Source organism: Arvicola amphibius, chromosome 10 (assembly GCF_903992535.2).
Source record: "Arvicola amphibius chromosome 10, mArvAmp1.2, whole genome shotgun sequence".
In the NCBI taxonomy this organism is placed as follows: Eukaryota; Metazoa; Chordata; class Mammalia; order Rodentia; family Cricetidae; genus Arvicola; species Arvicola amphibius.
The window spans coordinates 54,915,937-54,929,344 of NC_052056.1; the positions used below are offsets into that span (position 1 = coordinate 54,915,937).

General features: G+C 37.2%; 1 pseudogene; it reads left to right on the plus strand.

Moving 5' to 3' along the window:
- Positions 1–705: 705 nt before the first annotated feature.
- LOC119824255 lies at positions 706–2,005 on the plus strand (annotated as a pseudogene).
- The last annotated feature ends 11,403 nt before the right edge of the window (positions 2,006–13,408 follow it).

Genomic DNA, 13,408 nt, shown 5'->3' on the forward strand with positions numbered 1-13,408 from the left:
CTTAGTAAGTACTACTAAATATTTTTACAAAAAGAACTAGGTACATTGTAGTGCAAGCCTACTGGGGAAAAGACACAAAGTCCACAACTGATCTCTGCCATACTTTGCCCTTACTCCATTTCATTTGCTGTTATAATCTTTATCTTCTCAGTGTAATCCCTCTTATCTATTATTGTAGCAGGTTTTCTGACCAGTGAGTTCTTCCAGTGGACTGCTGAACCTGAGAGTCATATTAGAGATACTTGACACATATTTGGCCTTTGTATAAAATAATGCTAAGCCAGATACAGTTCTACAAATTATCTGTATGGAAAAATACATGTTTTATAAAACCCTAAATCATGGAAATGCAGGAAATGCAGTTTATTACCACCAATGTAATTTCAAAGGGATTAATTGCTGTGTTTATAAAAGACTGCATTAAAATAATAGTAAAGAAATACCATTACATGGACATAATAAGGACCTAGAGCAAAGCATCCATACTCATGTATATTCACTAGAAATGAATTTAAGAGAGCCTTATATTATTATTTCTTTAAATAGCAATAACAAAAAAGAATCCCCTGGAACATAATGCCATAAGAAAGTGTTTGATCATCTCAGGAAAAGGGTCAGCGCACGTTCTTCCTACATGCTCTCCAGGGTGTGTACAGAACCCTCTGTGCTTTTCCTCCATGACAACCCGACTGCCGGAAACTAGCCATGTCTATTCTCAAGGTCCGTGTCTAAGAGATCTTTGACTCTCATAGGAATCCCACTGTTGAGGTTGATCTCAATATCCCCAAAGGTCTCTTCTGAGCTGCCGTGCCCAGAGGTGCCTCCACTGGGATCTATGAGACCGTAGAACTCAGTGACAATGATAAGAGGCACTCCATGGGGAAGGGTGTCTCAAAGGATGTTGAACACATCAATAAAACTATCGCACCTGCTCTGATTAGCAAGAAACTGAATGTTGTGGAACAAGAGAAGATCGACAAGCTGATGAATGAAATGGATGGCACTGAGAATAAATCCAAATTTGGTGCCTATGCCATCCTGGAAGTATTCCTGGCTCTCTGCAAAGTTGGTGCTGCAGAAAAGGGGGAACCCCTCTACCACCACATCTCTGGTTTGACTGGCAACCCTGAAGTTTTCCTGCCGGTCCCAGCTTTTAATGTGATCAATGGCAGTTCTCATGCTGGCAACAAGCTGCCCATGCAGGAGTTCGTGATTCTTCCTGTGGGGGTATCCAGTTCTGGGAAGCCATGGACACTGGAGCAGAGGTTTATCACAACCTGAAAAATGTCATGAAGGGGAAATATGAGAAGGATGCCACCAATGTGGGTGATGAGGGCAGATTTGCCCCGAACATCCTGGAGAACAAAGGAGCTCTGGAGCTGCCTAAGAAGAACATAATTGGGAAGGCTGGCTACTCTGACCAGGTTGTCATCTGCAGGGGCATAGCTGCCTCTGAGTTCTTCAGGTCCAGCAGGTATGACCTGGACTTCCAGTCCCCGATGACTCCAGCAGATCACACCCAACCAGCTGGCCGACCTGTATAAACCCTTCATCTGGGAATATCCAGTGATGTCCATGGAGGACCCCTTTGACCAGGAAGACTGGAAAGCCTGGCAGAAGTTCACAACTAGTGCAGGCATCCAGGTGGTTGGGGATAATCTCACAGTGACCAGCCCTAAGAGAATTGCCAAAGCTGTCAGTTGTCACCTGTAACTGCCTCATGCTCAAAGTTAACCAGATCTGCTCTGTGACCTAGTCTCTGCATGCATGTAAGCTGGCCCAGTTCAATGGTTGCGGCTTTATGGGGCCCCATTGTTCTTGGGGAGCCTAAGGATACTTTCATCGCTGACCTGGTGGTAGGACTCTGCAATGGGCAGATCGAGACTGGTGCCCCTGCTGATCCAAGAGACTAACCAAGTGCAACCGGATTCTTAGAATAGAAGAAGAGCTGGACAGCAAGGCCAAGTTTGCTGGCAGGTCCTTCAGGAACGCCCTGGTCTACTAAAGCGTGGGTGAAGATACCTGGAGGTGCCAACTGCGTAGATCCTGTCCCTGTTGTCGGTTAGGCGGCTCAAGGCCAGCAGAGTGCTTTCCTCTCCTGTCCAACCTTTTTTGTTAGACATCCTTGTTGCCTCACCTGACCCCCTGAAGCCCTGCAGGAAACCTCAACTTTGTAATCATGTAACTGGTCCAAATCATTGTTTGTCACCTCACTGCTAAGCTAGTGTCTGGAAAAAAGTGTAATCTCTAGGGTGGTCACTGGCAAGACCCCCGCCCCAGAGGTTCTACATGCAGAATAAAAGCCTCCGTGACACATTAAAAAAAAAGAAAGTGTTTTATCAGTTGTAATGTAGATTGCATATCTAACTTTATAAAAGAGAAAATTTAAAGTTCTGATAAGCCTATCCAAATGGCTAATTTAAGGGAATCACATTTTAAATCTCCCCTCTCCATATATAGAGCATTTGTTTTATGTAAAAATGTTTCTCATATTTTCACTCCGTGTCTACTACAACATTTCACTTTCCTATATATACGTTTAATCTCTAAATCCATTCATCAATTAATACAGCATGTTTTGTAATTTCTATTAGTAGTTTGGTATTAAGAAAGAAAAGACTTGGCATTACAATGAGAGGAACTTTTTTATAAAGAACAATTCTGATAGTATGCCAAATTATCACTCTATGCAGCTGTATAAATTTAAAACAAAACAAGTATGAGTATCAAGGGGTAAAGGATTTCATATATCAAAGGCATACTAATTGGCTCAACACAAAGGCTAGGTTGAGAAAAATAGTAGATTGTATGAAGTAACACAATTATTACAAATTGCCAGTCAAGAGAATAGTGCTAGGCTCATGTAAGTACTGAAATTTTTTACACACTGGGAACATTGGTGAGATTGAAAAAATGCTGTGGATTTAAGAGACTTAGTACAAAAGGAGGATATAAATTATGTAGCAATCAGTTAAGCACAGTCATCCCTGGGAGACTGACAGTCACCGCCAACTAGGAGAACTGGTGAATTGCACAATAACTCACCCCTTAGACTAGGATGGAACTGGAACCAATTGAAGATTATTATAGTAGCTAAAAGAGCAGTGAACATGGTAGTAATAGAAGAGACACCTGAACGTAGTAGTTGATTTTGAGAGATAGATGTATGCTCATTCACTTAGGGAGAACAATTTTCTGCCCAACCCCTGCCATGCAAATGAGGGCAGTCCTGATTGCCTCCAGGGCTTTTAGCAAAAGCCACAATGCATTCAATTTATCTTTATGCAATATGTGCTATGCAAATAAAATAATGGAGGAATGGTTCCCTTTCTGGCTTGCAGTCATGACCTTCCCTCTACAAACATGACATGGTTACTCACTGCAAAGGGGAATAAACTAGTTTCCTAGGAAACTTGACCACAGATTTTTGCTGATGTGTTAAAGATAGAGGATTAAGAGCCATGATGTCAGGAGTTACTTGGAATCTACAGGACCTTCTCATTTGTACTGATCAAAAGTTAAACAATTTTGGAGTATTTAGAGCAGAATAAAATGTCAGGAAAATAGTTAATTGTACTCCTGGAAACATACTCTAAGATTTCTACACCCTACTGCAGAAAGACTTGCATACCCATGTCTATTACTGTTCAGTTCACAATAGCTAAGACATGGAGTCATCTTAGATGTGGATTTTAGTCAGCCATAAATAAATAACTTTATGAAATAAGAAAGAAAATATATAGAACTAGAGAAATACTAAGTGAGATAATTAGAGCTCAGAAAAAAACAAAAATGGCATATTCTTGCTCATACACAGATTCTAGCTTCTAAATTTTATATTCATGTATTTTATGACTATATGAATATGTATCTATGTTTTATTTGTACATACATATGTATATAAACACATATTTATGTTTTATAAATGTTTGAGTGTGGTAGAAGTCAGGAAACCAGAAAGGAGTCTTTGACATAAAATGAAGTTTTAAGCAAGGGAGGTTGGCAAGGCAATATAACACAGGTGTTATGAAGGTGGACAGGGAGGTATTGGAGGAGGAAGATTCAAGTACTGAGGAGAGCAATGGTATATAGAAAATAATGGGGAAGGGAATATTAATAAAAACCCAACTGTTTAACTTTCATCCCTGTGATAAAACATGCTGATCAAAATAAATATAGAAAATGAGAGGGTTTTCATCTGCTAACATGTTATAATCCATAATTGAAGGGTTCTAGGATAGGAATATAAAAAAGAACTTAAAGCAAAAACTGTAGAATGTGCTTGCTGTCTCAGTCATATTTATCTGTGCATATCTAGTTTTCTTACCTAGTCCAGAATCAGCTTCGCATGGAATGGTGCTACCCAGAATGGGCTAGACCCACTACCAATAGTTAAAAATTTCAGTCCATCAAAGATATCTACAGGCCAATCTGATCTCAATAATTCCTAAGTTGATATTCTAATTGAGGCAATAAGTGAGTATGAAAATATCATAAGAAAACCTGTTTGCTAGTTAAAAAATGAAATACATGTTAAAAAACATTAACTATATCATTATTTTAACCTAAATAGATTATAAATAGATTATAAACATAATCTTAAAGCAGATGAGATCTAAAACAAGTTTTATTCATTAAGACAAAAACAATCACATATAAATATAAACTATAAGAATATAATTGTAGATATTTAAAAAAGCAATAACTAAAAATAAAGCTAAAAGCCTTTAGAAGATAAGTCTTTTTATTTTTTAAAAGTAAAATGGAATGATCAGCCTACCAATGACTTAATGTTCCAAAACTGTCTCCAAATAATCCTATGCCTTTAAAACATGAATTGTTGTCTACTCCTACATTACACAGTTTATACTGTAGAAGAAATGTATTTAAATTCAGGTTACCTCTATTGAGACATTCAATTAAGCATACCACTGTAGTGAGAGCTGCGGGCAGGCCTGCTTTTCGTCCCACCTGGCTCCCACAGGGCTAGCTTTACACACAAAATAACAACACATAAACTGTATTCATTTAAACACTGCCTGGCCCATTAGTTCCAGCCTCTTACTCATATCTTGACTAACCTATATCTAATAATCTGTGTAACACCACGAGTGGTGTCTTACCGGGAAAAATTCAGCACATCTGTCCTGGTGGCTGGCTTCATGTCGACTGTCTCAGAGAGGAGAGGCATGGCATCTGTCTCACTTAGGAGAGGCGTGGCATCTGACTGAGCCATCTACCTCACTTCCTTCTTCCTGTTCTGTCTACTCCACCCACCTACGGGCGGGCCTATTGAATGGGCCAAGGCAGTTTCTTTATTAATGAATGAAATCAACACAAACAGAAGACTCTCCCACATCATATCAATAGGTCCAGAAGATTGGCAGGTAAATGAAGAATAGCATATAAAACTAAACAATGCTTTGATTGCATCCTCCAAACCATACTTTCATGCCTATGACATGTTTTAGATTTAGCCACCAGAGCATCTTGAGCACAGGTATAATGGATTATTTTGAGTTCCATATAATATGCTAGCACCTTCGTTTTGAGATCCTGTTGTATAGAGCTCATCACAGGGAGCCCATCTCTGTATTCCACATTAGAATTTTCTGCAAGTGTTGTTGATTGCAATATTCTTGCTATATTCCACAATTATTATTTAATCATTAATTCAATACTATAACAAACACCTCCTCAAACCTCACAGGGATTTTTTTACATAATTAGTACCTAGAAGGATTAATTTCCCCACTATTAACATTCAGGGTTGCTTGTGAAAACCATAACAAGTACTTCAACAACATTATATAATAGTTAAGGAAATTAGAGTAGTGTAATGCCTGAAGAAAATAAAATTTCTGAGTAAGATCAAGTCTACTATAATACTAAGAAATAGTTATTTTTGTAGAAAACAGGTCAGAAAGCTTTTGCAGATTATTGGTTGGTTTCCAAAGTTCACTGCTTCAACCTCATTTTTTTAAAAAATAGATTAGTAATGAATTTAAATAGGTTCAAAGATTTGCACATTAAATGAGCCACATTTCAGGGTATCACCCCATTACTAAGTGCAAATTGGCCTAATTCTAAGCATGAGATTGGCTTCTTTTACATATGGGCACATTACATTGTTTTATCCCATTGAAACTATTAGTTCAATAAAAGAGCTTTTGAGTTAGAACGTTCTCTTTCCTGTTAATTAGAAAATACTAACCCATGGCACACATGAGAAGGACTGAGGAGTCACTTTCTTCTTCAGAGATAGAGGATGATTCTGACAAGGCAGCCTTGGAGGCAAGGCATCTACACTCCCACAAATAGCCTAAACCCTCCCAGTGGCTGCACTGTCAGTCTAGAGGCTAATGAGAAAGTGCAAGGACTTCCTCACTCCAGTCTTCAAAGGCCTCTTCCCATCAATAGCAGTGCTCAGAAACCTGCCAGTCTGCAAGCTGACTCATGCTTAGCGTAGAAAAGGAGCTACAGAGTTACATACAATTTTTTCTTAAAGCATTCAAAACTACTGCATTAATGTGTTAGAGTTTCGCCACAGAATGACTCTAGCAGAATTTCATCTACTATTAAGAAGGCATGCACTTTCCAACTTCCCCACTCTGCCACAATCCTCCCTAACCTGACATGGGGTCTAGTAGAAAGTCCTTTTCGTTGACACAGTGCATAAATAACTTTTGATTGTTTCATTGCTATGTATCTCTTAATCAAGACTCTGTAAACGCTTTGTTTGAAGCTTAGTTCATAATTTGAAGAAAAAGCATCACCTATACAAGTTAAACGTGTAAATACTGTTTGGAGAATTCAGGTTTAACTATAGACATTGGCATCATTGTTAAACTAAATGTAGACTATTTCTAAAAAACAGTTACTCAATTAATCCTTTTTTATTTCTTGAGATTATAGTATAATTACATCATTTCTCCCTTTTCTTCACCCGAACCACACGTATATACCCCTCCATGGTTCTTTCAAATTAATGTATTCTTTTTACATTAAATGTTATGTATGTGTATACTTATATTCTTAAATACATATAGATCCTTAAACTACCAAGATTGAAAACTATTATAATTAGTATGATATGAATAAATAATGCCATTAAATAAATATCTGCAACATAATCATTATACTTATATTTTCTATGAATGCTTAAGTATTGATTAATAAGAGAGATGGTTTATACCATATAGTGCTATAACATAACTAGAAAAGAATAGTTTTGTCATTAGTCCATGTTGTCAATCAAAACAGAAATAATGAATATTTTAGTGATTCTTTTGTATTGTTTGCTGGATTTAAATTTTGCAAAAAGAAAAAAGAGTTTTGGTCTTTTTCTAGCTGTGTTGTAAACTAGTTTCTTTCAGAAATGACTTTCCACTGTTCTTACAGCATAAGTATTGTCTCACTGAAAACAGATGAAATTAAAGGACATCAATGCAGAATCTATCTTGATTTGATTTGTATTTTCATCTTTTTGAGATTACTGGAAAAAACTAAACACAAATCTTAGTTTTGAAAAGGCATTGACAACTCTCAACTTAACAGAAATTCCAGATATTTAGAGTAAAATCATAAACAGCAAACTGAATAAAAAGTAGACATAATCCCAAGTGTGCAAATAGCCTAAAATGTCATGCCAGATCATCAAGAATATCTCCACTAAAGGATTGCCATCAGTAATAGCCCTGTGTGCAAGATAATTATATGAAATGCCAAAAGACCAAGCCAATGGGATAAATGATATTTAACGAAATTAGAAGAATAAGCTTCCAACATTTTGAAATATACCCATGAGTTGAAAAGCAAACTAAACATCCACATGACTAGTGCATTTGAGGTTTTCAAGACAGGAGAACCTTGGTAAACAATTCTCTGTGAACCTCCAACCTTCCTATACTATACACAACCGCACTTTTGTTTTAGATTTTCTTTACAAGAATGTTTATGCTACAAATAGTGTGGAAAAGGAAGAGAGTGCTTACATGAAGGAAGCAAAATCCATGCTCACTTGCAGCCCTGTAAAATGACTGATGCTAACAAAACTCGGGGCTGCTCAGATATGATACGAATCTATTGTGTGAACAGCATCTACCTGGAGCAGCTTGCATTCCTGCTGCAGATTCTGAAGAACAAGGAAAACTAATGAAAGTCTGAAGCTCATGCTGTTTGCTGTTCCATGACAATAAAGTCCCTTTCTCTGAACCATGTGTCACATGTCTCCAGTCATCATCAACACAATGGTGACACACAAAATTGATAGTGTTCAATAGAGTAAAATTGCAGATCCTTCTTCAAGTCCACTACTCTAGCCCTGAAATTTCCATTTTTGTCAAAAATAGACTGAATTTTCTAGTCTTTGCAACTTCTAGATTTTGAATAGACCTTGATTATAACAGTCACCAGAATATAGCTATAGTATTATTATTCAATTATTTGATCTTTGTTTTCTATTAATAAATTTGTATTGTGACCAAGAGTCCTACTTTCTGATAAAACCATTTAAATAAAAATTACAAATATTAACCTCTTAGCAATCCACTCATTAGGCTTTTCTGAATTGTTTTCCTTCTGGGCCCTTCGTATGCTGTAAAATTGTTTACTTTAGTGAATAGGTTTAACAAAAATAAAAACATCAGTATAAGCTAAGGTATTTTGGACATAATTAATATACTGAATCACTGACATGAAAATATCTTTTTGAAACTGTATATTCTGTATAATTTTTAAGTTTCAAAGTATATGAATATGTGCATGTAAAGCAGCCATGTAGTCTGTGCTTGTGAAAAACATTCAGTTGGGTATACTTTTAAAAAAAGCAATCTTTTCTCATTTTGTATACCTATCCTAGTTCCCAATCCCTCCCCTCCTCCCAATCCTATCCAAGCCTCAGGCCTCAGAGAGGGTAAGGCTTCCCATGGGGAGTCTACAAAGTCTAGCACATTGCTTGAGGCAAGACCAAAGTCCCCTTCACTATATCTAGGCTGTGCAAGGTATCCCTCCAAAGAAAATGGGCTCCAAAAAGCCAGTTCAAACAGTGGCACTACCGACTGTCCCAGCAAGAGGTTGATCCTATGCTGCTTACTCGCCCCTCCCCCTACTCCCTGCTGTCAGTCCAGAGTCAGTGAGCTCCCATTTCTCAGATAAGCTGTTTCAGTGGGTATTCCGACTTCATGGTTATTTATTTATTTATTTATTTATTTATTTATTTATTTATCCATTCAAAAATTTACACTTCCTCCCCTCCTCCCATTCCTCTCCTGCTCGCTCCCCCATTCACCTTCCACCCTCTACCTCCCTTCTTAAGAGAGGGCAGGAAACCCTGCCCTGTGGGAAATCCAAGGCCTCTCCTCTACATCCAGGCCTAGGAACCATTGCATCCAAATAGACTAGGGTCCCAAAAAGCCAGCACATGCAGTAGAAACAAGTCCTAGTGCCTTTATCAACGGCTTCTTAGTCACATTCATGTAGTCCGGTTTGATATCATGCTCATTCAGTCCCGGTCCAGCTGGATTTGGTAAGCTCCCATTAGAACAGGCACACTGTCTCAGTGGGTGGACCAACCCCTCGCTGTCCAGACTTCCTTACTCATCTTCTCCCTCCTTCTGCTTTTCAACTGGACCTGGGGGCTCAGTCTGTTGCTCTGATGAGGGTCTCTGTCTCTATCTCCATCCATTGCCCATCATGGTCTTGACCTATTTGCTCATATTACCTTTCCATTCTCTCTTCGACTAGACTTTGGTCCAGTCTATTTGGTGTTCTGTAAGCTTCTTTTATCTTTATAAGCTTATCCTTTTTTAGTTGGGAAAGTTTTCTTCTATGATTTTTCAATTGTATATCTTATAATACCTCTATAATTATAGATAGAATTTGGACACGATGTTTCAACTTCATTGTCTAAATTTCTTCCTTATTCCTCAAAGTCAAACTGTTCCTAATTTCTTTGTTCCTTCAGTATTTAAAGGATTTATCTGAGGTCATCCTAAATGCCATTAAGTATATAACCCTTTTATACAGGAGCTTGTAATCATTATAGCATGAAATGCCAATTGAAGTAATGGATTTTCAATCTGTCTGTGTTGGAGGAATAGATGTCCTCCATAAGTTTCTGGCACTTGAGTACTTAGTCCCCACTTGGTAGCTCTTTGGTCAGGAATAGAGGAGGTAAATAAAACAGGGTGGGATTGGAGAGAGCTTTGAGGTTTCAAAAGATTCATTCGATTTCAATTGTTTGTTCTTTGTTTTCTATTTGTGATTCTAGAGATAAGCTCTCAGCTGCTGCCCCAGCCTCTTGCTGCCTGCTACCCCTGTTCTACCATCATTAACTATGCTCTTGAATCACAGACTATTATCCTCGCTCCAACAACATGGGCTATTATTCCAAAGTAATTTCTTTGTTCTATAAACTGAATTTATCATGGTGTTTTATCACAGCAATAGAAAAATAATCAAGTATGTATATATGCTTTCTATTTTATTTTTGTTAATTTATTCATTTTTATTAAATAAATTGGTTATCATATAACTTCACACATGTGCACAATATATACTAAGTACTTCCATTGCCACCTTCTCTCATCCCCCACTATCAGTGCTCACCTACTTCAAAAATCTCTCATGCTTATGTCTACTCATTTTGTTTTCTACTCACTTAATATAAACAAGCCAATCTGTGTGATTATGGTTTCAGAAGTTTCCTTTTAAGTCTAGCAGGCTTAGCTGTAAGTATACAATTAATAACAGAGATTCTTACTTGCAAGAAATTATCCAAAGCCAATAGTTTAGCTGTAAAGGTAGGGATTTGTAAACTCCTCCCCATCTATCGTTTAGCCAAATGTTGGTAGGGCTGGTCATATGTGAGCTCAGTGCAGATTGCTTTAGCCCGGGGAAACACACCTTTAAGTCTACACTTAAGAGACCAGCCAAAGGAAATTTAAAATCTTGAGTTGGTGACTAAATACTAAATAGGCAGTGCTCTGTTAGTCTATCAGATCTTAAGCCTAAAACTCAGATGACCACATGTCTCCTGAGCTAATTATTGTAAATGTTGTATCAAGTCCATAGGATAACAGGTTTCAGTCCTTTCTGTCTTCTGGCTCTTTCATAGTTCTAACCTTCTAAAAATTATCAAAGATGTAAAAGTTAAATGACTTATTTGAGGTCCACTCTTTGCCACGTGGCAAAGTTAGGATTAAAAACCCGGTCATACAAATTTTTACCCATCTTCACAATTTCACGGAGATGTAGGAGATAAAAATATTGGTGGTTTGTGTCAATGGACATTGATACTGGTTGTAGGTCTCGTTAATCGTATGCATCTGTTACAAGAGTAACATTTTTGAAGATGGATGAGAGTCATGCTTTCCTGTGAGTTGAAAGATAAGTATTTAGTTTGAAAATATAGTGATTTAGGAATATGACAGTAGATCATTATCATCTCAGGTCTATGGCCTTTACAGTAACCTGCAGCTTGCTAGGTTTACAATATCAGAAACTCATTCCCTCCTGTGAATGGGCTTTAACTCCAGTAAAACAGTTGTTGTTTCCCCATCAGATAAAGCATGTCACTGTTGCACCACTGTAGATCTCTTGCCAGCCAGTCACCATTAGGCTACAAAAGCTTTACAGCTGGATTCACTCTTCTCCAGCAGTTCACGTAGCAACTCCCTACAACACCAGACCTAGTCAATTAGAGAGCACCTCTCCAAAATTAGAGCCAGTCATTTGCATAGCACTTCCCCACAGTACAGGAGGAAGTTATTTACACAACACCTCCTCAGAATACAAGAAAGAGTTCTCAGGGAAGCCAAACACCCCTTCTGTTAGAAACTGTTTCCTATACATGACAAGGGGAAAGGCACATATGAGCTCTCAACAGTATGGGTATCTGAACAGGGTAAATATAATAACAACATTAGTAGATATGCCAATAAAAATGGAAGAAATGCCACCCAGTCCCTCCCTTAACAAAGACCAAATTCTGTCAAAGGCTTCTGAAAAAAATAGGAGAGTCAGTTCCCTCCAGGGGAGCTCCACATAGTATTCCCTGAACAGGTAATCAGTGTTAACACACGTGTGTACAAGTTAAATGGACTCAATAGGCTATATGTATATGTGAGTATGTATGTATATACACATATATACTTATAAATATATATGTAACAATGAGATCATGAGCTGTGGGGGATGAACACAAGGGAAGAATTGTGAGTAGGAGAAAATGTAGAAGTAGTGTAGATGGAGTGCTTCTGGGTAAGTTTTCAAAAAACAGTTATATAAGAGAACCAGGTCATTAGTTAAAGAATTCATATTCTTGTTCACTATAACATATTAGTTTCCTAAATTCATACTAAAAATAGGTATGACCAGAGTTTTTATGTAAATAAGTGTATAATGCTGTATACAATTTTCAATTATAAAAACAATTATTTACATTAAAATTATTTTTTTTTTTTTTGGTCTTTCGAGACAGGGTTTCCCTGTAGTTTCTAGAGCCTGTCCTGGAACCAGCTCTTGTAGACCAGGCTGGCCTCGAACTCAGAGATCCACTTGCCTCTGCCTCCCAAGTACTGGGATTAAAGGCGTGCACCACCACCCCCCGGCTCTTACATTAAAATTATTAAAATCCAAAGAAAAGCAAGTCACTGATAATCACAAAATACCATAAAGAGTGGTTAATGCTTGCCACAATATACTACTGCTTTATTTTAGTGTAAATAACTGAAAACAATATCTAAAATGGATTTTGTCTTAATAAAAGACCCCGTCATATCTATCTCCATGACAATTTAAGAAGTATTAGAATGTAATTATCAAATAGACATGGGAGCATGACTGAGTTTAAGTCTCTGCTCAGAAATGTAGATACCTGAAGAGACTTGCAAAAAGTATTTGCATTTCCTAGTCCTTCTTTAATGTTTTTTGTTACATTGTTCCTTGACATAATTTTTTTCCATTATTCTATAAATAAAAATGCTTTGAAGAAAAATATTTCTGGAAATCATGCTATTTATTTCCTCTTTGGTGTTTTTCTTTGTAGATATCAAACAATACATGATCTATCCAAAATATCTGTCAAAACTTAAAAAGATGTTGCTACATTTTGATAGAATCTTGCTCCCTCAGAAAAAGACACTATAGAGTTGAAAAGTCACAAAGTTTATAAAAATAATGTGCTTTCATGAATAATAGAAATGTATTTTTAATGAGTTACAATTTCTGTTACCTATGAAGTGAACATTATATGGCTATAATCAAGTATATATTGTATTCAATTTCATTAAAATTCATAGAGTGAAGTCCCACTCTCAGAATCTTAGAATTTTAGCTATATTGAGAAACACATTCGTTTCCAATATATTTACGGTGTGATGATTGTATAGCAGAGTAGCATGGGGTC